This window comes from Hemitrygon akajei, chromosome 3, assembly GCF_048418815.1.
Source record: "Hemitrygon akajei chromosome 3, sHemAka1.3, whole genome shotgun sequence".
Classification (NCBI taxonomy): domain Eukaryota; kingdom Metazoa; phylum Chordata; class Chondrichthyes; order Myliobatiformes; family Dasyatidae; genus Hemitrygon; species Hemitrygon akajei.
The window spans coordinates 176,119,730-176,144,441 of record NC_133126.1 but is presented as its reverse complement, the minus strand read 5'-3'; the positions used below and the strand labels follow the sequence as shown (position 1 = coordinate 176,144,441).

Sequence of the window (24,712 nt, the reverse complement as noted above, 5' to 3'; positions counted from 1 at the left end):
CAACAGAGGGGATCTACTTCCACCCTAGATCAGCTGGCAGGCTTTTTAAACCTCGTCCACTTAAGAGCCAAAACCAAAGTACATGCAGCTGAGATCAGAGGCATCTGTTTGCTGGTGGGGCAGCAATCACAACCCACTCTCTGCAACATCTCCAGAGCTTGATGCGTCAGTTCTCCCAGGCCTGCAAGGAACTTGGTCCGTCTATCAGCCTGAAAAAGACAAGCGTTTTGGGACAAAAGCATGAAGGCACCACCCGTCATACCACTGATAACTACAAACCGGATGCTCATCAGTGACATCATCTCCTTGGACGCAGAAATTGACAAGCGCATCGGGAAGGCTGCGACAACTCTTGCCTGCTTCACCACATGAGTATGGGGGGACGCCAGAGTCTCAGTGAAAGCAAAGAGGGCAGTGTGCCACGCTTGTGTCTGCAGCACACTGCCGTACAGCAGTGAGGCCTGAACAACATATGCTAAGCAGGAGAGAAGGGTCAACAGTGCCTTTGTTGCACCCTGGGCATCTCCTAGAGAGAGGAAGTACCCACACTGAGGTTATCTCTCGTTGCAGCCTCCCTAGTGTATATTCTCTGCCCAGGCAGTATAAGACAGCCACATGTATCCCAAAAGACATCCTCTCCACTGCACTGGCTTCAGGCAAGAGAACCGCTGGCCGCCTGCAACTGCACTACAAGGATGTCTCCAAGCAGGACATGAAGGCACCGGACATCAATACTGAGTCCTGGGAGGAACTTGCAGCCAACTGCACCAGCTGAAGAAGCACCCAGAAACAACACCTTCTGTCAGGCGAGGGAAAAATTCCTGAAAGTAGCAGAGGACAAATGGGCCGATAGAAAGGAATGCTGCATCTCCTGCAGAGCTGAGACTACTTATAGATGCGACCTTTGCAACAGAGACTACTACTCTTGCACTGGTCTCGTCAGCCACAGATGCCACTGCACCAACAACGGAGATCGCTAGGATGCGACATCCATGGTCGACCTCAACCAATGGAGGGCCACTCACCACGTACATATAACAGTTACTTGTACATTGTGTTTTATAGGAGTGCTTTTATATTTATATTTATTGAGAGTTCTTCTTAATTTTGTTGCTTATGTTGCATTAGATCCAGAGTAACAATCATTTAGTTTTCCTTTACACCCGTGTACTGAAGAGTGACGATAAATAATCTTGAATCTCGAATTGTGAGAGGAAATGGGCCACATTCCTGCATCAGTTCTATACCTGCCTTCCATTTTCCTTGTTGCTTCCTGTTGCAAAGAAAAGCAGAATATTATGAGCTTCTGCTTGTTCTGTGTTACATGTATTACACAAGTCTTGTTTTCATCTTGCAAAGACAGGTATGGCAGAATTGTTACACCCCACTCAGATCGTTCTTAATCCTGTTCCACATAGCCGGAGAGATACCATTCATTATTAGTACTGGTGACATGACTGCAGGTCTGGCAATAAGCGGATGACACGTTCATTGGCTGTTGGAAATCTAATGTTGAGGTACAGTGTTTCAGAATCTTCAGCTATCGTTTTTATCTCATTGAGTTGTCCGTTTGCTTGTCATTTTAATTAATGATGGCAACCGGACTTTTGAAGGAATGTACAGAGAATTCATTTCCTAAGTGTGGCTGTAGGTTACACTGCAGTGCATGAATAATTCATTCAATCTTGCATTCATTTTCTATTAATAGAGGACAGCTTCTTGCAAATAAACGTCACATCAGTGGTGCTAGGATTAGGAATCAAGGCATTTAACCTCAGACTGAGCCTTGCGGTCAAAAGCAAAATAGTGCAGATGTTGGAAATCTGAAAAAAAAAATTGCTAGGAGTCTTTGGCAGTGTCTGTGGACAGAGATACTCATAATACTTCAATCAGTGATCTATCTTCACAACTGGATTAAGTTAGGAAGATAATAACGTAATCATCCTCTATATGTACTAAACATGCAATATTGGTCAGGAGTTTGTGGGCAGTCATTCGTGTCCAGGATTTCTATGCATGTGTGCTGAAATGTAAAGATTCTGAACTTTATTAGAGTATTGGGTGCTCAGTTATCTGAATACCCTTATATTAAATGCAATGAATGGAGTTCAATCTTCCTCAGATTCCTCAGCCTTTACACTGGGGAATCGACATTTACATCTGACACCAGATTACACTTGCCCAGGAACCATGTCATTTTGATTTTAAAGGAGTTGGTAGAATTATTGGAAGAAATTATGTTTTTTAGTTACTTTGGATTTGCTTAATGTATTCAATTATTAATGCAGTTCTGTGTTTAACTGATTTTATATATAATTTAAAACTTCCTAATTATTTATCATTTTAAATAGTTTTAAATTCTTTCTATCAATGACATGAAGAATCCTTTTCAGCTTTGACAGGCATCCATTGTTTGGACACCTGGATATAAATTTAGCTATTCAACCATCTGGATTACAAAATATCTCTCAATTAAATGGGGAGGTTCTGCTTCCTAGCCTCAGGTTGTTTTGTTGTTTCTGACAACTGTCTGAATTTGAACAAAAATACTCACAACATTAGATTGTAAGGTAAGTCTTGGACCACATTTGGATGGGTTAGTACATAGAGAGAAAAGGGCTGGAGAGATATGGGCCAAATGCATAGAAATAGGATTAGTTCAGGTAGGCGCCGTGGTCAGTCTGAATGGGTTGGGCTGAAGGGCCTGTTTCTGCGCTGTTACCATGCCAACGTGAAGGCTGCCTATTTCAGCCACTGCTTGATTTGCCTAACAACTACTGTTGAAATGCTCACCCATGCATTTTCACACTTGTCTCCCTCCCTACATGACTCCCTTGTCCACTTGTCCCTCCCCACTGATCTCACTCATGGTACTTACCATTGCAAGTGGAGCAAGTGCCACAGCTACCCCTACACCTCCTCCCTCATTACCATTCAAGGCCACAGATTGTACTTCCAGGCGAGCCAACATTTCAACTGCGAGCCTGTTGTGATAACCTACTGTGGCCTCCTGTATATCGGAGAGACCCAATGTAGACTGAGTTCCTGCGCTCCGTCTGCCAGGATCTCCCAGTAGCCACCCTTTTCAATCCTACTTCCCATTCCTATTCCAACATGTCAATCCATGGTCTCCTCAACTGCTGCAGTGAGGGCTACACAGGCTGGAGCAGCAACATTTGTATTCTGTCTGGATCGCCTCCAACCTGGTGTCATGAACATCGATTTCTCAAGCTTACAGCAAATGACTCTCCCCTCACCTCTCCTTCGCCATTCCCCATTCCTGCTTCTCTCTGTCACCTTATCTTCTTACCTGCCCATCACCTCCTTCTGGTGTTCCTCCTCCTTCCATTTCTTCCATGGTCTTCTATCCTCTCCTATCAGATTCCCCCTTCTCCAGCCCTTTATCTCTTTCACCAATCAACTTCCCAGCTATTTTCTTCACACTTTCCCCCTCTCCCGATTTCACCTATCACCTACCACCTTGTGCTTCTTCCTCCCCTTGCCCCGGTTTCTTACTCTGACTTCTCCTTTTTCTTTCCAGTCGTGATGAACGCCCAAAACATCGTCTCTTTACTCTTTTCCAGAGATGCAGCATCTGGCCTGCTGAGGTCCTCCAGCATTTTGTCTGTGTTGCAGGAGGCAGGTAGCTGGTTGGCTGCCAGCAATGGAAAGGGAATAGACTCTTCAACCTACTTCAGACAGGTGTAAAAGTAATAATGTTATTGTCGCAGGTGATCTCATGTTTCCTAACATTGATTGGCAGGAGGTTTAGATGAAGCAGAATTTGGTAGGTTTGTCTAGGAAAGATTCTTGAGACAACACGTGAACGGGCCAACTCGAGGAGAAGCCATACTGGATCTAGTATGAGGCAATGAACCTGGTCAGGTAACTGAACTCTTGGTGGGTGAGCAATATGAAGGGTGCAGTGACTACAACTCCCTGACTAATAGCATAGCCTTGGACAGAGATAAAAGTAGAGGGAATGGAAAAGTATTTATTTGTGGGAGAACTAATTATGATGCTATTAGGCAGGAACTTGGGAGCATAAATTAGGAATAGATGTTCACAGGAAATGTACAACGGAAATGCAGAGGTTGTTTAGGGAGGACTTACATTCAGGATCTGCAGAAGTTTGTTCCTTTGAAACTGGGAAAGTACGATAGGGTGAAGAAACCAGGGTTGACAAGAGAAATGGAACATTGAGTCAAGAGGAAGAAGAAAGCATAATTCTTAGGAGGTAAAAATCATACAGGGCTCTTGATGCTTACAAGGTAGCCAGGAAGGAGCTTAACAAGGGTATTCAGAAAGCTAGAAGAGGACGTGAGAAGGCCTTGGTGAGTAGGACCAAGGATAACCCCAATGAGAAGCAAGGAAAGAGATTGCTACACCACTGGTAATGATCTTTCTGTCCTCACTGAGTATTACCAGATGACTGGAGGGTATATATGAAGAACAGGAGGATGACTAGAGTGAGGGTAGGACTGATCATGGATAAAAGAGAAAACAGACATCTGGGACCTGCTGAAGGGTCTTGGCCCGAAATGTCAGCTGCGCTCTTTTCCATAGAGGCTTCTTGGCCTGCTGAGTTCCTTCAGCATTTCATGAGTGTTACATGCTTCTGGGGTTGGAGGAGGTAGGGGAGGTCCTTAATGGTCCACAATACATTGCTTCTGCATTCACAAGTGGGAGGGACCTTGACAAATGTGAATTCAGTGTAGAATAGACTAATGTGCTGGAACATGATAAAGTTGCAAAAGAGGATGTTTTAGATTACAGGGGTGTCAAACTCATTTTAGATCACAGGCCGGATTGGGCAAAATGCAGCTTCATGCGGGCCGGATCAGTCGGACGCGTGCGAACGCAGCTTTCGTTGCCTCCGTTTTTTCAGCCTGCTCTCATGTGTCTCAGTCTCTGCTATAACTACAAAGTGTTTCACTTCACAAATTCCGTTTCTTATGAAGAAGACTGCTGTGCAAGCATTATTTTTATGATTGGTATTAACTTACAATCATAGGCTTCATATCGCCGGGTCATTAATAATTAAAATAATAGATCTATCTAAAATGATCTCGCGGGCCGGATATAATTGTACGCCGGGCCGGATATGGCCCGCGGGCCTTGAGTTTGACACCTATGTTTTAGAACCTTTGGAAAACATTAGGATAAATACTTCACCCTGGCTGGAAAGGATTTACTCCAGGTTACCATGGGAAGCAAGGTAAGAGACTGCTGCACCATTTGCAATGATCCTTATGTCCTCATTGAGTAGTACCAGGTGTACCAGAGAGTGTTAAATGTTATTCCTTTTCCAGGAAAGTCAATAAGGATACCCCTGGGAATTATACACTAGTGGGTTTTATATCAACTACTGGAGAGGATCTACTGGTGGGCAACTACTGGAGAGGATCTACTGGTGGGCAACTACTGGAGAGGATCTTAGAGACAGGATTTATGAGCATTTTGAGAAGCCTAGTCTGATTAGTGATATAATGACTTTGTGAGGAGGCAGATCATGCCTCACTAGTCTGATAGACCTTTCTGAGGAAGTGACAAAGTAAGTTGATAAAGGTAGAACATTAGATGTGGTGTATGTGTAGCTTGGTAAGGTGTTCCACAAGGTTCCCAATGGTGGGGTCTGGAGGCAGAAAGTTCGGAGGCATGGAATCCAGGGAAAATCGGCTGTGTGGATTCAGAATTGGCTTGCCCACAAAAGGCAGAGGGTGGTAGTAGTTGGAGTGTATTGAGGTCAGTGACCAGTGGTGTTTTACAGGGATCTGGTCTGGAACCTCTGATCTTTGTGATTTATATAAATGGCTTGGATGAGTTAGGAAACTTGCAGATGACACGAAGGTTGGTGGTGTAATGGTAAAAGGTTGTTATAGATTACACAGGACATTGATAGAATGCAGAGTTGGGCTGAGAAGTGGCGGATGGAGTTCAACCCAAAATTGTTCGAATTAACTCACTTTGGAAGGTTGAACTTGGAGACAGAGTACAAGGTTAATGTCTCCAGCCCCTTGGTATGCAACACCTCATATACCGTCTGGGTGGTCTCCAGCCCCTTGGTATGAACATTGAATTCTCCAACTTCTGGTAATTCCCTTCCACCATCCCACTTTCACTCTGCCTCCTCTTCTAGCTGCCTATCACCTCTCTCATGATTCTGCCTTCTTGTACTACCCATAGTGCTTTCCCCTTCTTCACCTCTCCTGCCTATCACGTCCCTGCTTCCCCTCCCCCACCCTTTGATCTTTCCTCTGATTGGTTTTTCACCTGGCACCTTCCCCCTCCCACCTTCTTTATAGGGCCCCTGCCCCCTCCTTCTTCAGTCCTGATGAAGGGTCTCGGCCCGAAACGTTGACTGCTCGTTTCCATGGATGCTGCCCGACCTGCTGAGTTCATCCAGCTTGTTTGTCTGTGTTGAGGTTAATGGCAGGTTTCTTAGCAGTGAGGATGAACAGTGGGACCTTGCAGTCCACGTCTGCAGATCCCAAAAAGTTGCCGTGCAGCTTGATAGGGTGACTGAGAAGTCATATGGTGCATTGGCCTTCATTAGTTGGGGGACTGACTTCAAGAGCCATGAGGTAATGTTGCACTCTATCAAATTCTGGTTGGATCTCTGTTTGAGTATTGTGTTCATTTCAGGTCATCTCAATAGAGGAGGATGTGGAAGTGAGGAGGAATGTTTTAACCAGATGGTGGTAAATTTGTTGACTTCCTCGCTGCAGACAGCTGTGAGGAAGTTGATATCTTCTTGATTTGCAAGGGTGTTAAAGGTTACGGGGAGAATAAGGTTGAGATGGAAAATAAATCAGCCATGATGGAATGGTGGAGCAGACTCCATGGGTTGAATGGCCTAATTCTGCTCCTATGTCTTACGTTCTTATGCTAAGATTCATTGATAAAGTTGACAGTCAGCTGCTTTTCCCCAGCAAAGCAATGGCTCATATGAGAAGCCATACTTTTAAGGTGATGGGAGAGAAGTATTGGGGGGATGTCAAACGTAGGTTTATTACACTGAGAGTGATATGTGTATGGACCATACTACCAGGAGTTATGGTAAGACAGATATATTAGAACCATGTAAGAGACCTTAGAAAGGCACATGGATGAAAGAAAAATGGAGGGCTATGAGGGAGGGAAGGGTTAGATTGATTTTGAAGTAGCTTACAAGATTGTCATAGCATTGTGGGAATGAGAGAGAGAGAGAGAGAGAGAGAGAGAGCGAGCGAGAGAGAGAGAGAGAGTGAGGGGAGTGGGAGAGGGGAAGAAAATATCCCAAAGGCAAGTTGGTTTATATTGTTATATGTACCGAGGTACAATGAACCACTTATCATGCATACTGTTCATACAGGTCAATTCATTACAACAGTGCAACAGTGCATTGAGGTAGTACAAGGTAAAGCAATAACAGAATGCAGACTAAAGTGTTACAGTTACAGAGAAAGTGCACTGCATTTAGATAGTAAGGTGCAAAGTCATAATGAGAGTTTGTGGTGTCAGGAATCCATCTTTTCATTCCAGGGAACCATTCAATAGTCTTATAAAAGTGGATAGAATATTCTGTATCTCTGACCTGATGGGAGGAAGAAGGAGTGAGAATACTGGGGTAGGTAGGATCTTTGAATATCTCGGCTACTTTACTAATGTAGTGAGAAGTGCAGACTATAGTCCTGGAGGGGATGCCTGTTTCTTTGATGTACTGAGCTGTGTCCATAACCCTCTTGCATTCATGGACAGAGCAGCTGCCATAACAAGCCATGATGCATCAGGACAGGATGCGTTCTCTGGTGCACTCATTAAATTGCTGATGTTCAAAGAGGACGTACAAAATTTCTTCAGCCTCCTGAGGAAGTAAAGGTGCTGATTGCCATGGCATCAATGTGGTTGGTCCAAGAAAGGCTATTGGTAATGTTTACTGCTGGGAATTTGAATCTCCCAATCCTCTCAACCTCAGTGCCACTGTAAATATAAAGGACATGTAAGCCATACAGGGTAAGGGTAGAGGATTTCCTTTTCAGGTGGGCTTCTACAGCAGTTTCATGGCTAGCTTTTTCTTGTAAATTTTATATGTAATCATTGTTTGAATTTTGATCCCCACCTGCCGTAGCTCCTGTAACTAGATCAATGGTCCTGAACTCTGACAGTCAGTTCATTAATATATTAAAAAAATACATTCAGTGGCCACTTTATTAGGTACATTTGTACATGGGTTCATTAATGCAAATATCTAATCAGCTAATCATGTTGCAGTAAATTAGAGCATAAAATCATGCAGAGATTGTCAAGAGGTTCTCTTGTACAGACCAAACATCAGAATGGGGAAGAAATGTAATCTAACTGACTTTGACTGTGGAATGATTGTTGGTGCCACAGGAGCTCAAACTTCAACATTCAAAGTAAATTTATTATCAAAGTACAAATGTCACACTATAGAGCCTTAAGATCCATTTTCATGTGGGCATACTCAATAAATCCATAATAACCATTATATAATCAAAGAAAGACTGTATCGACTTGGGTGTTCACCCAGTGTGCAAAAGACAACAAACAGCAAATACAAAAGGGAAAAATATAATAATAATAATCAATAAATAAGCAATAAATATTGAGAACATAAGATAAGTATTTCAATGATGGACCAAGTGAAGTAGAGTGAGGTTATCACTTTTGTTTCAAGAGCCTAATGGTTGAGGGATAATAACTGTTCCTGAACTTGGTGGTGTGAGTCCTGAAGCTCCTGTTCTTCCTGATGGCAGTAGTGAGAAGCGAGCATGTCCTGGGTGGTGGGGGTCCCTGATGATAGATGCTGCTTTCCTGTGACAATTCATGTTGATGTTCTCAATGGTGGGGAGGACTTTACCCGTGATGGGCAGAGCCATATCCATTAATTTTCTGTTAAAGGGCATCCCAGACTGGGATGCAGCCAGTGAATATACTCTCCACTACACATCTAAAGAAGTTTGTCTAAGGAAGTACAGGTGCTGCCGGGCATTCTTGATAATTGCACTTATGTACTGGGCCCAGGACAGGTCCTCCAAAATAATAACACTGAGGAACTTAAAGCTGCTGACCATCTCTACCTCCGATCCTCCAATGAGGACTGGCTCATGGACCTCTTGTTTCTTCCTCCTGAAGTCAATAACTAGCTCTTTGGACTTGCTGACATTGAGTGAGAGGTTGTTGTTGTGGCACCACACAGCCAGATTTTCGATCTCCCTCCTGTAAGCTGATTCAACACCACTTTTGATTCACCCTACAATAGTGGTGTCTTCAGCAAACCTGAATATGGCATTGGAGCTGTGTTTAGCCACACAGTCATAAGTGTAAAGTGAGTAGAGCAGGGGGCTAAGCACACAGCCTTGAGGTGCACCTGTGCTGTGGCAGATTGTGAAGGAAATGTTGTTGCCAATCTGAACTGTTAGCGTCTACAAGTGAGGAAATGAAAGGTCCAATTGCACAAGGAGGTATTGAGGCCAAAGTCTTGAAGGTTATTGATTAGTTTTGAAGGGGTGATAGTATTGAATACCGAGCTGTAGTCGATAAAGAGCATCTTGATGTATGCACCTTTGCTGTCCAGATGTTCCAATGTTGAGTGAGGGCCAGTGAGATGGCACCTGCTGCAAACCTATAGCTTAGGTAGGCAAATTGGAGTGGATCTAAGTTGCTTCTCAGGCAGGAGCTGATATGTTTCATCATCTTCCTCTCAAAACACTTCATCATTATAAGTGGTACTGGATGATTGTCATTGATGAAGGTAACCATTTTCTTCTTAAGCGCTGCTATAATCGAAGCCTGCTTGAATGCGGTGGGTACCTCAGACTGCCAAAGCAAGAGTTTAAAGATCTCTGTGAATACTTAGTGGTTAGAGTAGCTCAGAAACTGCTGATCCCTTGGGATTTCTACGCAAAAACAGTCTCTAGTGTTTGCAGAGAATGGTGTGAGAGACGTAAAGCATCCAGTGAGCAGCAGTTCAGTGGGTGAAAATGCTTTCTTAATGAGAGAGTTCAGAGGAGAATAACCAGACTAGTTCAAGCTGACAGGAAGTGAGGGTAACTCAAACAACCATGCACTACAACCATTGTGTGCAGAAGAGCTTCTTTGAGCAAACCTTGAAGCGGATGGGCTACAGCAGCAGAAGTCCATGAACATACACTCAGAGGCAACTTGATTAGGTACAGGAGATACCTGTACCTAATGAAGTGATCAGTGAGTGTACTACCACATGCTTTAGCTGCATTATATTAAGCTTGGCCCCGACACCATTATCTTTTCTGGGATAATTCTTTAGGTTGTAGTTAGACTGACCTCAGATGAGATGTAAGTTATCCCGTCCTGATCTTGTTCCAGAAAATATTCTGCATTACCCTCATTAATTTCCTTTAATATTGTAAAAGCCTTTTATTGTACCCGTGCGCACTTCAGCCTGGAATAGAGGACAAAGCCTTGCCAAGATTTTCTGAATGCCAAGATTAGCGAAGGATCAATAATGTTTAGTGGGACATGTAGTTTACGGAAAATGCAGTAATTTCTCAGGTGGGGACGGGGAAAGGTGGCAGACATTGTTTGTGGTGGTGGAACTCACCGGAAAAATGAAAAAAGAAAACAATCGAAGTGCAGGAAAGGAGTAGTTGCAGAGTATTTCTTGAATGAGTATTAACATGTATAAATGGCACAAAGTAACTGGGCATTTAATGGGGCCGAGCTGTCATTGCCACTGTCATTGCCACCTTCTTTCCATTGTTCTGTATGAAAATCTTAAGGAAAGAACTGAGACATCGGGCTAATGTTTGTAATTCATGCTGCTTAATCTTTCTCCTATCTGTCTGGGTGTTGCTTAACAGCATTCCTTTATTGGGAAAAAGATAATTATGCAAGGGCTAAGGATTAGAATTTTAATATGAAGGTGCAGCTAGGGCATACACTACTAATTAACCAAATGCAACAAGAGCAGTTGTATCATTGCAGGTAATTCATTTCAATGGGATATATTTTTATTTTCCTACCCCCACCATGCCCAAAACCGGACATACTTAAAAAATGGGCAGAAACCTATTATACCAAATATTTACTGAATAAGCAATTTCTCCAATCTTTTAGTTCTATCACCAGAAATACCTACCTATTTACTGTTAATTTTGAGCATCTTACATGGTTTCCATGGAGTATTATTGAAGGAGGTCATCTCATCCCTGGAAAGCGTCATCTATCCTGTTCTGATGGTTCTTTTTAGGAGTGAAATGACTTCCTTCGATAACGCAGATAATCTCACTGACATGGACTTCTAACATTAAATTTGCATACAGCATTAGATTGAGCAAAATTTGCATCCTCTTAGAGCCTCTTAGAGCAGCAACAGGAGTTGCTGCTATGGGAGACTGGCCAAGGATGCCATCCTAAAGGCGCACAAGCCTAATGAAGTGGGTGAATAGTGTGAATCACAATGATGGTGAATGTGTAAGGGAGAACATATGTTTTGGACGCCTCTCCAATGCTCAGTACAGTTGGGCTCTGTATAGCTAGTGTAGTATTGTGGTTTCCATCTGCATGCAGATCACTCAGCCAGTTTACATTTCTTTTGTTTAGAGTCTTTAATGAATGAAAACGCTTTAGGTCCATAGGGTGTGTCACAAATGTCAAGTCTCTGCTGCCAATAATATGGATCATTGCATGAAATTGACTCCTAAATTAACCTATGCAATTTCCCTTTGATTGTTCCAACAGAATTCTCAGACATCAGCCTCCAATATCAAATAGATATTTTGGGCTCCTGTGGAGTCGACACTCATGGAAAGGCACTTAAAGAGGTCATAAGTAAGTATGCAATAATATTCTGAGGTAAAGTGAACTTGATTTAAGGAGCTTTAATTTTCAGAGCTCTTTTAAATTTTTGCTTTAATTCTTGAAGCTATTCATCCACAGCTCAACATCAGTAAGAGAAAGGAGACAGTAATGGACTTTAAGAAAACTAAGCCTGCATTGCTGCCTGTTGCTATTGACGGTGAGGATGGGGATGTTGTGAGGACCTACAAGTACCTGGGGGTGCGCCTGGATGACAGACTTGAGTGGAGCACCAACACAGAGGCTGTGTACAAGAAGGGCCAGAGTCACCTCTACTCCTGAGGAGACTGAGGTCCTTTGGAGTGTGCAGGCCTCTCCTTCACATGTTCTACCGGTCAGTTGTCACCAGTACAATATTCTAAGCAGTGGTGTGCTGGGGCAAAGGCATCAACATGGGTGATGGCAAGAGGCTCAATAAACTGATTAGAAAGGCTGGCTCTGTTACAGGAGTCAAACTGGACGCACTGGAGGATGTGGTAAAACAAAAGACCCTATGGAAAATTCTGGCAATTCTCACCCTCTGCATGTTACCTTGGCTGAACAGAGGAACACTTTTAGTAATAGATTAAGACAAATGCATTGCTCCAAAGAGCACTATATGAGGTCATTCTTACCCTCAGCCATTAGGCTCTATAATGAGTCAACCTATAGCCGGGGAAGTGATGACCCCCTCCCGTTAGACTGTTTGACGTAACTTACTTTTCATTTCTCTTCTAATATTTGTATATCAGTGCACTTATAATGCTACTGTGACACTGCAATTTCCTTTGGGATCAATAAAGTACTGTATCTAACTATCTATCTATCTATCTATTTTATATTTAATCATTGTATTTTATATCATGTGAAGACTTGAATGGAGCTGCCACTGTTTCTTTTAATTTTAGAGTTGTTTGTTTTTAATTCAGTTGTAGCTTAGATGTCATTCTAAATAACTCAGACATTATTTTAAATTCAGCCATTGTGTTTTTAGTACTGTAATTGATTTGCCTGTGTGTTGTTTTGCACTGAATGGAGCAGCACTGCAATCTCATTGTCCTGAGCAAAGATAGTAAAGCTCTAACTAACTAACTAACTAACTAAATACCATTTTCTACAAACTAAAACACTAACAAATTGATACATTCATGTACCTACTTGGTAGTGGAATTTGAATTGGAAATTATTTACTATTGTCACATTTACCAAGGGACAATGGAAGGCTGTGTTTGTATGCTATCCAGATTATTTCATACATAAGTAAAATGAGGTTGGAAAAAGGAAAACAGAAGGCAGAATAAAGTGTTATAGACTGATTGTCAGTGATCTACAGATTTGCTGAGGAGTAACTTGGATATCAGTAGGTTTGAGAGCGCTGTGTCTATAGAACATAGAACATTGAAAGTCTACAGCACATTACAGGCCCTTTGGCCCACAATGTTGTGCTGACCATGTAACCTACTCTAGAAGGTACCTGGAATTTCCCTAATGCATAGCCCTCTAATTTTCTGAGCTCCATGTAGCTATCTAAGAGACTCTTAAAAGACCCTATTGTTTCCACCTCTACCACCTTCACTCATGCACCCACCACTCTCTGTGTGAAAAACCTACCTCTGACATCCCCCTTGTACCTACTTCCAACTCTGCCCCCTCATGTTAGCCGTTTCAGCCCTGGTAAATAGCCTCTGCATATCCAGATGATCAATGCCTCTCAACATCCTATACACCTCTATCAGGTTACCTCTCATCCTCCATCGCTACAAAGAGAAAAGGTCAAGTTCACACAACATATTCTCATAAGGCACACTCTCCAATCCAGGCAACATCCTTGTAAATTTCTTCTGCACTCTCCCTATAGCATCCACATCCTTCCTGTAATGAAGTGACCAGAACTGAACACAGTACTACAAGTGGGGTCTAACTAAGGTCTTATATAGCTGACACGAGGAAATCTGCAAATGCTGGAAATTCAAGCAACACACACAAAATGCTGGTGGAATGCAGCAGGCCAGGCAGCATCTATAGGGAGAAGCGCTGTCAACGTTTCGGGCTGAGACCCTTCGTCAGGACTAACTGAAAGGAAAGATAGTAAGAGATTTGAAAGTAGGAGGGGGAGGGGAAAATGCGAAATGATAGGAAAAGACCGGAGGGGGTGGGGTGAAGCTGAGAGCTGGAAAGGTGATTGGCAAAAGGGATACAGAGCTGGAGAAGGGAAAGGATCATGGGACAGGAGGCCTAGGGAGAAAGAAAGAGGGAGGGGAGCACCAGAGGGAGATGGAGAACAGGCAAAGTGATGGGCAGAAAGAGAGGGAAAAAAAGGAGGGGGAAAAACTAAATATATTAGGGATAGGGTAAGAAGGGGAGGAGGGGCATTAACGGAAGTTAGAGAAGTTAATGTTCATGCCATCAGATTGGAGGCTACCCAATTGATATATAAGGTGTTGTTCCTCCAACCTGAGTGTGTCTTCACCTGTGAGTCGGCTGGTGTGGTATACTGCGTTCGGTGCTCCCGGTGTGGCCTTTTATATATTGGTGAGACGTGACACAGGCTGGGAGACCGTTTCACTGAACACCTACACTCTGTCCGCCAGAGAAAACAGGATCGCCCAGTAGCCATCCATTTTAATTCCACGTCCCATTCCCATTCTGATATGTCTATCCATGGCCTCCTCTACTCTCAAGATGAAGCCACACTCATGTTGGAAGAACAACACCTTATATACCGGCTGGGTAGCCTCCAACCTGATGGCATGAACATTAACTTCTCTAACTTCCGTTAATGCCCTTCCTCCCCTTCTTACCCCATCCCTGATATATTTAGTTTTTTTCCTCCCTCCTTTTTTTTCTCTCTTTCTGCCCATCACTCTGCCCGCTCTCCATCTCCCAGTGGTGCTCCCCTCCCTCTTTCTTTCTCCCTAGGCCTCCCGTCCCATGATCCTTCCCCTTCTCCAGCTCTGTATCCCTTTTGCCAATCACCTTTCCGGCTCTCAGCTTCACCCCATCCCCTCCGGTCTTCTCCTATCATTTCACATTTTCCCTTCCCCCTCCTACTTTCAAATCTCTTAGTATCTCTCCTTTCAGTTAGTCCTGACGAAGGGTCTCGGCCCGAAACGTCGACAGTGCTTCTCCCTATAGATGCTGCCTGGCCTGCTGCGTTCCATCAGCATTTTGTGTGTGTTTCTTATGTAGCTGTAACATTAACTCACGGCTCTTGAACTCAGTCCTACGATTGATGAAGGTCAACTCATCATACACCTTCTTAACAACACTGTCAACTTGTGCAGCAGCTTTGAATGTCCTATGGACATTAATCCCAAGATCTCTCTGATCCCCCATCCTTGTAAATCTCCTCTGCACCCTTTCTATGGTTTCCACATCCTTCCTGTAGTGAGGCGACCAGAATTGAGCACAGTTCTCCAAGTGGGTCTGACCAGGGTCCTATATAGCCACAACATTACCTCTTGGCTCTTAAACTCAATCCCACAATTAATGAAGGCCAATGCACCATATGCCTTCTTAATCACAGAGTCAACCTGTATAGCAGCTTTGAGTATCCTATGGGCTCAGACCCCAATATCCCTCTGATCCTCCACACTGCCAAGAGTCTTAACATTAATGCTATATTCTGCCATCAAATTTGACCTACCAAAATTAACTACCTCACACTTATCTGGGTTGAACTCCATCTGCCACTTCTCAGCCCAGTTCTGCATCCTATCGATGTCCAGCTGTAACCTCTGACAACCCTTCAGACTATCCACAACTCCTCTAACTTTTGTATCATCAGCAACCTTACTAACCCACCCTTCTATTTCCTCACCCAGGTCATTTATAAAAATGACAAAGAGAAGGGGTCCTAAAACAGATTCCAGCAGAACACCGCTGGTCACTGTCCTCCATGCAGAATATGAAATTATGATTACTAACTCCAAAATGCACTTCCACCGAGAGATCTGACATCTGACCAAGTTCATTTCCCAAAACCAGATACTCTAGTTGTCTTATCTACATATTGTGTCAGGAAACCTTCCTGTACACACCTAACAAACTCCCTCCCATCTGAACCCCTTGCTCTAGGGAGATGCCAGTCAATATTAGGAAAGTTAAAATCACCCATCACAACAACCTTATTATTATTGTACCATTCCTGAATCTGCCTCCCTATCTGATCCTTGATGTCCCTGTTACTATTGGAGGCTCTATAAAAATCACCTGGTGGAGTTATTGCCCTCTTCCTGTTTCTAACTTCTACTTACAATGACTCAGTAGACAATCCCTCCATTACTTCCTCCTTTTCTGCAGCTGTGATACCATCCCTGATTAGCAGTGCCACTCCCCCACCTCTTTTGCCTCCCTCCCTGTCCTTTTTGAAACATCTAAAGGCTGGCACACTCTGCAGCCTTTCCTGCCCCTGAATCATCCAGGTCTCTGTAATAGCCACAGCATCATAGTTCCACGTATTGACCCACACTCTAAGTTCATCCACCTTGCTTGTGATACTTCTTGCATTAGAATAGACACATCTCAAACCATCTGGCTGAGTGCTTCTTTGCCCTATCATTTGCCTATCCTTCCTCATAAACTCCCTACAAGCTGTCCACTACTTGTGCATCAACCGCCCCATCCTCTGCCTCTTCACTTCGTTTTCCACCCTCCTGCAACTCTAGTTTAAACCCTCCCAAATACCCTAACAGCATTAGCAAACCTTCTTCCCAGGATATTGGTTCCCCTCCAGTTCAGGTGCATCCTGTTCCACTTCTACAGGTCATCCCTTCCCCGGAAAAGGTTCCAATGATCGAAGAACTTGAAACCCTGCCCCCTGTGCCATCTCCTCAGCCACTCATTCATCTGCGCTATCTTCCTGTTCTGACCTTCACTATCTCATGACGCTGGGAGTAATCCGGAGATTACCACCTTGGAGGTCCTGCTCTTCAGCATCCTTCTTAACTGCCTAAACTTACTGCACAGGACCTCTTACCCCTCTCCTGCCTATGTCACTGGTACCAACATGTATCACAACCCCTGGTCCCTTCTAGAATATTCTGCTACCGCTCAGAGACATCCTGGACCATAGCACCCAGGAGGCAACATACTATCCTGGTGTCCCTTTTGCTGCCACAGAATCTCCTATCTGCCCCACCTGACTTCACCCTTCCCTTCTGAGACTCAGAGCCTACCACAGTGCTATTGGTCTGGCTGCTGCTGCCTTGCCCAGTAAGCTCATCCCACACAGCAGAATCCAAAGGGGCATACCTGCTGCTGAGGGGACTAGACAAAGGGAGACCCTGCTCTGACTTCCTTCTCCCTTTACCTCTCTCGGTGTTCTCCCATCTACTCCCCGAATTCTGCACTTTGGGTGTAACCACCTGCTCTAAAGTCGTATCTATCAAGTGCTTTGCCTCCTGCTCCAGCTCCTTAACGTGGTTTTTCATGAGCTGGAGTTGGCTGCACTTCCCACAGATGTAGTCATCAGGGAGGCGATCGCGTTCCATGAATTCCCACGTTCTACAGGAGAGGCATTCCATTGCCATATCTGCATCCTGCCTGCGCTGTGCAATGAGCAACCAGGACCAAATCCTCTAACCTGTTGCTTTGGCCTCAGCCTCTTCTCATCGAAGCTTCATGAGTCAAAGCCTGACACTCCTACTCTCACCACTGGCCTACTCCCAACAATGGCCGCCCCAACAGTGGCTGCCCCTTTTGCCCCTTCTGTACTTTTATTTAATTTGCAGTGCTGTGCTCCTGACACTGACTGGACCTCTGGAATGTCCGAAAGCCTGGCACGTGCATGGAGCCCATTGTCATGGTCGTAGAGTCCTACAACTTGGAACCAGGCTGTTCGGCACAACTCATCCATGTCTACCATATCGTCTTCCAGTGCTCCTCCCATTTGACCCATATCTCCTCGGACTTCCTTAGAACCTTTCCCTCCCATGTACCTATCCAAATATAGATTGTACGAAAGGGAAGCTTCAGCAAGACCAGGAGTAAGAAATTAATGGCCAAAGGTGGGACCATATAAACAAGGCAGCTGCAGGAGACTGAAGGAGGGTCGAGATAAAAATGCCCCACTGGAATGAGGATACTAGGAGACTCTGTTTCTCATGCATCAGACTGAGGAATCCGAATCAGGTTTATTTTCACTTAATTATATGACATGAAGCTTGTTGTTTTGTGGCAGCAGTACAGTGCCTTTAGACATAAAAATGACCATAAATTGCAAAATAAATAAGTAGCGCAAGGAAAAGAAGTACCAATGTAGTGTTCATGGACCATTTAGAAATCTGTTAGTGGAGGGGAGGAAGATGTTCCTGAAACACTGATGGTGGGTCTTAAGACTTTGTGTGGCTCCAGGCTCCTCATCTGATAGTTTACCAACAGTAAAGTCATCTGAGAATCTATAAATGGCATTTGAGCATAGTCACACAATCGTGAATATAGGTTGATCAGAGCAGCGAGCTAGGCATGCGTCCTTGAGATATGCCTGTGTTGATTGTCAGTGAGGAGGAGATGTTATCACAGATCCGTACTGACTTTCATCATTTGCCTGTCATTCATCTGTCATTGATGAAGATGTTTATTGCGATCCATACTGACTGTGGTCTCCCAATAAGGAAGTCGAGGATCGAGGCCTTGGTTTGGAAACATACTGTTTCAAATGAATGCGTAGCTGTAATTGATCAGCAGCAGATTGATGTATGTTTAATGTTATCTTGGTGCTCCAAAACCAAGTGGTGAGCCAGTGAGATTACATTCACCTGTTGTGGCAGTAGGAATTGCAGTGGATCCAGGTTCCTTTTTGCACCTTGTGCCACATCGGGTGTCACTTTTGCCATTTCATTAGCAATTGACTGTTTTTTTATAAGCTCGGCATTCAACCCAGCATGGAAGGAGCCAGCCGGATTCAAACTCGGGACCATTTGCCTTGAAGTCCGGTGCTAATGCCACTACACCACTGGCCGACAAGATCCTCACTCAGGCTGGAGTTATTTCTAACCATGAACAATCTCTCAAGGTATTTCATCACAGCTGATATGAGTGCTGCCAGTCAATAGTCACTGAGACACAAAACCCTGCTCGTCTTTGGAACTGCTATGCTTATTGCCCTTTTGAACTAGGTGGGAACCTCAGACCACAGCAATGTGGGGTTGAGGGTGTCCATAAGACCATAGACCATAAGATATAGGAGAGAATTAGCCCTTGATCTCTCCAACCAGTTAGGTCAGCGCAGGTTTTAGTACGCAGCCAGGTACAACATTTAGTTTGGACACCTTGTGACATTATAAAGTTGCTGGATTCTCCGGGGGTATGCAGAGGTGTAGTTGTATTCTCCCTTTCAAAGCAGGATGAAACATTAGCTCGTTTAGACATTGAGCTCATTGTGAGGTGAAGCATCACTCTTATTTATGCTGTTAACTTTTGCCTTATAAGAAAAAAAAATGGCCAGCAAACCCTCTCACAGCTGTGGTACATCCAATCTTACGATGGTGTTCCATGAGTCATATCCGAAATTCTTGTAGAATTCTGGAATCCCAGTCTTGTATGCCACTGATCTAGTCCTCAGCAGACTCCAAATTACCTGGTTCATCCCTTGGAACACCATCGTAAGATTCGATGTACCACAGCATACTTTTTCTGGTTTGATAAAACTCAATGTACTTTCAAAGGCACACTCACTCACGTAGGTCTTGTTGACAGCTGAGGCATATTCATTCAGATGTGAAGATGGTGTCACATCCACAGATTCTGCCGTGGAGTCTGGGCACTCTCGCAGTCAGACAGCTGAACTCACGACCATCACACTCGTGAGTCTGCACATTCCAGCCAGCTGCAGTTTCATTCTGGTTGTATTTAACTCCCTTCCTCTAGTGTCAGTCTTGTTGAGTCTTGACCAAAGCACAGCGATGTCCATCCTCCCTGTTTACCTTTGTCCTTGTTCCATGATAGAAGACTACTAAAAAGTAGATTGAGGCTGTAATGAAGCTAAATATACTTAGTATTAAGTTCCTGCTTCCTAGCTGCAATGTTGGCATTAGCTTTCAATTGAGAGTTTTAATTAACAGCCCAGTTAACCTAGCATTTTTTTTTCTTTTTGTTCTGCACAGTTCATATTAAAATTCAGTGAACTCTTCGTCCCTCCACACTTGGTCCATAACCACATCTCTCCTTCATATGAATCCCTGAGTATGGACCAGTCCACTGATTCCAAGCAGTCCTAAAAATGCCCTGCTTTGACCAGCTCTTCACCACCTTCAATGTTTCTGTGGTTCTCTGAACCTGTGTTGTGAGAGGAGAAGTACAATCAGGTGTGATGGCTCAGTCAGCATTCTGGCTGGCGTTGTAACAATGGTTGAGTGTGTTGGCTCCTCTGGCTTGTAGGTGACATGACAGCGATCGGTAGGAGACTTCTTCGTGCTGGCTTGGTTGAAGATGCCCCGATGATTAGAAAGGCATCAGGGTGGACTGTCCCATGACTGCCTATCATAGCGCTTAGCTCCCTCAGTGCCAACTTGACGTTTGCCAGGGTGGAATGTGTACTGCTCCCAAGCTGATAGCAGAGAACTCCCTCTGTAGATAGAATGGATGACACCTGACCATCAGACATTCCAGATTGTGGGAGCAGAACTGAGACAGAACTGAATGTTTGTGCACCACAATGAGTTAATCATGATACAGACACTGCTGCCTCTGCCTTTACATGATGCCACTATCCTGGCCAGGTAGCTGGACGGTGAAGCTCTCAGGCTGGAGTGTTGTGTCCAACGTGCTAGCGGTGAGCCGTGTGAGTGATGAGTGATGTGTCCAGAAGCTAAGGTTCTCTAAAGAGGTTATCCACGCTGCTTCAGCAGTCTGATTTGAAGCGTTGATTTGAACTGTTGTTGGAATTCCTCTGGCAATTTGTGTATTTTGCTCAATATTCTCAGCATCTGCGGAATCTCTTATGTTTATAATTTTCTGCAGGGGGGGGGGTTTCACTCCCTTATTCAGATACTGAGCAGTCTTGGGAAGATGATTATGATGGTGAATTGTGTCACCAAGGGAACTTGCATGTTTTTTTTTCATCTTGATGTAGAGCACTCTGCTCACAGTCTTCAGCCTACTAGTTCTAGCCAATTGGTAGTCTTCGGAGGAAAGAATAAATAATTGAAACCTGAGTTCCCGATTGTACACAAGCTTCCAACAATCTATGCAGAGTGTTCCAACCTGCATGACCACGAAAACAAGGAGATCCCCAGTGAAATCCTGCAGCAGCAACTTGAATACACAGACCATTTCATTCCAGGAAGGCTCTCCTGTTTCACCAGCTCACAAACAATATCACCTTTGTTTAGATAAAGCAGCCGTTTGCATCACTACAGCAGGAGGAGGACACAAAGAAGAAGAAGTGCTTGATGAGGGTCCATCATCAAAGACTCTCACCATCTGGGCCATGCTCTGTTCTCACTGTTGCCATCAAGAATGAGGTGCAGGAGCCTTAGGTCCCACACCACCAGGTTCAGGAACAGTTATTACCCTTCAATTATCAGGCTCCTGAACCAGTGTGGATAACTTCACTCACCTCAACTCTGAACTGATTCCACAACCTATCCACTCGCTTTCAAGGACCCCATAACTCATGTTCTCTATTATTTAATTACTTATTTCTTATTTTTTATATTTGCACAGATGTCTTCTTCTGCACATAGGTTGTTTGTCTTTGTGTGTAGTTTTTTATTGATACTATTCTATTTCTTTGTTTATTGTGAATGTGTGCAGGAAAATTAATCTCATGATAGTATATAGTTATATATACTGCATGTACTTTGATAATATATTTACTTTGAACTTTGAACGTTGAAGAAGGGAAAGAAGAGGAGGATGAGTGGTCAAGGCAGGGAGTGATGACAAGATGGATGAGTCCCAGTGAAGGGTCTTGGCCCAAAATGCCAACTGTTCATTGTTCTCCCCACGTGTTGCCTAACCTGAGTTCCTCCAGCACTTTGTGTGTGTTGATCTGGACTTCCAGCTTCCATAGAATCTGTTGTGTTAGTGATGCCTTCTGAATTATGCTGTGAGGTATAAGAATACTGTCACAATGTCTCAAAGAATGAAATTGTCCATGTCCTGTATCAAGACCTGCTTTAACTTTTTGATCGCCAAGGGCAAAGTTTTAAGCTGCATAAAAAAAAGAACAACAAAGTGCCTGGTGCTGGGGAAGTTTAATAACAGCTTTCATCCCTCAAGGTGAAAGCGGACAGCATAGGAGCAAGTAAGGAAGCAGATGACAAGTCTAGAGAAGGTGTAAATGGGACTGTCAGAATCATTATCTGAAATCAGTGAACTCAATATTGAATGTAAAAAGCTGTAATGTGCCTCGACAAAGGGGAGATGGGGGAGGGTGCTATTTATGAAACTTACATTGAGAATTGTTGCAGCAATATCAAGGGTAGAGAAATTAGTGTGGGAGTAAGGCAGGCAAAAAAAAAAATTCTGGAAAGCAGAATTTCAAAATAATGCTGTGCACTAGATGGGCATGTTCCCTAAAGCTATCATCCAGTCTGGGTTTGGTTGTCGAGGAGACTGCATTGCAATCAGCCCACAGAGAATGCTAATTTGAAAGAGATAGAAGTAAAATCTCATTTAAATTTGATGGAGCAGCTTGACATTTCAAGTGTTTTCTCAATCCTTTCTGGTGGCGATTGATTTCAGTCTTTGGCCAAATTACAGACATAAAATAGGTGAGAGGAAGAAGACATCTTGCGGAGATTCACGCTGACCTCTCCCTTCCGTTAAGTACCTTATGGCTTCACAGTGTCTGACAAAATGAAAATCAAAATAACTGCAGGCGATGGAGTCCAAAATTAAAACCGAAAATGCAGCAAGTCAGGCCGCAACTGTAGAAAGAGAAAAAGAAACATTTAACATTTCAGATCTGGGATTCTTCATCTTGGACCAAAAACTTAAACTCTGTTGGCTGAGCGGCATGGGAATGTGATGGTCAGTGCATCCCTTTACAGCACTAGCAATCACCAAGTGGGGTTCAATTTCTGATGCTGCCTCTTAACAGATTGCAGCTTCTCCACACGGATGCTCCAGTTACCCCCCCCCCCCTCCCCATATTCCAAAGACGTACAGTTAGGGTTAGTGAGTTGTGGGCAAGCTATGTTGGTATCGTAACTGTAGCAACACTTATGGGCTGCCTAGTACAATCCTCAACACAAAGTACACTGCAGATGCTGTGGTCAAAGCAACACGCACTGACGAGTCCTGACGAAGGGTCTCGGCCCGAAACGTTGACTGCTCATTTCCACGGATGCTGCCCAACCTGCTGAGTTCCTCCAGCTTGTTGTACGATTAGCACAATCCTCACTGCTTTGATTTGATGCAAGTAACACATTTCACTGTACATGAAAATCTTTGACTTTTCCACAGATACCTCCCGACTGGTTCAGTGTTTCCAGTATTTTCTATTTTTACATTGCACAGTACAAAATACTGCTTCAACTGCAGTGCAAATCACTTAGTATCACTTTACAAGTGGTCTTTGCTGGTTCTCTTTCGCTTACAAACTGCTTTAATGGATAAGTGTTTAACAAAAGCTTGCTTGCGATTTTGGCAGAGGCTAGCAGCTCACTGACCGCATCACCGAAAATGGAGTTCATTCTTTAGACAGCTTCACAATCTCTGAGCCCGGAGCAACTTGACGGACGTATTGTGCCTGTGTACTTCGGACCAATCACTCAAGTACAATGACCATCAGCATCTTGACTAAACACCCATTGTTATGCGGCAAGCATCTTGCTGCAGGCAGCTAAATGCTATTCTTTAATGCCGGGTATACCACACTGATGTGCATTGCCTGTTCATGAAAAGGTTAACTGCAGAAGTCAAGCATGCAACAAGGCAAGCAGAATTCTCTTCTCATTATTTGCAAGCACAAGTGCAGGGCTCGGTCTCATTAAATACATGTTCTCATACTTTGTATCTGTGATGCCATACTAACCACGGTGCCATATACAGGATTTCCTCAGAGCCACAGTCTCAGTTTATTGAGAAACCTCGTTCAGGCACTGCAGAAATATTTCCACTCCGTTTACAGTCTGCATGTTATTTCATTACTTTTGAAGCTTAATTTATTTTCTGTTAGTTCTATTACAGTTACAGTATCTAACAAGTCATCCCCCACCCCCAGGCAATGTAACAGGGACATCTGAGCAGCAAACACACAGTGGAACAACATAGCATACTTCCTGACCAGGCCAGGCTGCGCTGATGATCCAACTCCACACCAGCTTCCCTCCAGTCTTTCACCAGATCAAAAAGTAAGCTGGGAAATTATAGGCCAGTAAGTTTGACATCGGTAGTAGGTAAATTATTGGAAGGAATACTAAGAGATAGGATCTGCAAGTATTTGGATAGACAGGGACTTATTAGAAACAGTCAGCATGGCTTTGTGTGTGGTAGGTCATGTGTAACCAATCTATTGAGTTTTTCGAGGAAGTTACCAGGAAAGTGGATGAAGGGAAGGCAGTGGATGTTGTATACATGGACTTCAGTAAGGGCTTTGACAAGGTCCCGCATGGGAGGTTAGCTAGAAAGATTCAGACGCTAGGTATACATGGAGAGGTAGTAAATTGGATTAGACATTGGCTCAATGGAAGAAGCCAAAGAGTGGTAGTGGAGGATTGCTACTCTGAGTGGAGGCCTGTGACTAGTGGTGTGTCACAGAGATCAGTGCTGTCTCCATTGTTATTTGTCATCTATATCAATGATCTGGATGATAATGTGGCAAACTGGATCAGCAAATTTGCTGATGATACAAAGATTGGAGGTGCAGTGGACAGTGAGGAAGGTTTTCAAAGCTTGCAGAGGGATTTGGACCAGTTGGAGGAATGGGCAGAAAAATGGCAGA

The 24,712-nt window shown here is 43.9% G+C and overlaps 1 long non-coding RNA gene across 1 annotated transcript in view; it reads left to right on the top strand.

The window, feature by feature from the left end:
- LOC140725657 (uncharacterized) overlaps positions 1–12,566 on the top strand; it is a 75,967-nt gene extending 63,401 nt beyond the window's left edge. The window contains exons 2-3 of the long non-coding RNA XR_012098404.1: positions 11,725–11,814; positions 11,923–12,566. This is a non-coding gene — a long non-coding RNA (uncharacterized lncRNA). The remainder of the gene's footprint in view (positions 1–11,724; positions 11,815–11,922) is intronic.
- The last annotated feature ends 12,146 nt before the right edge of the window (positions 12,567–24,712 follow it).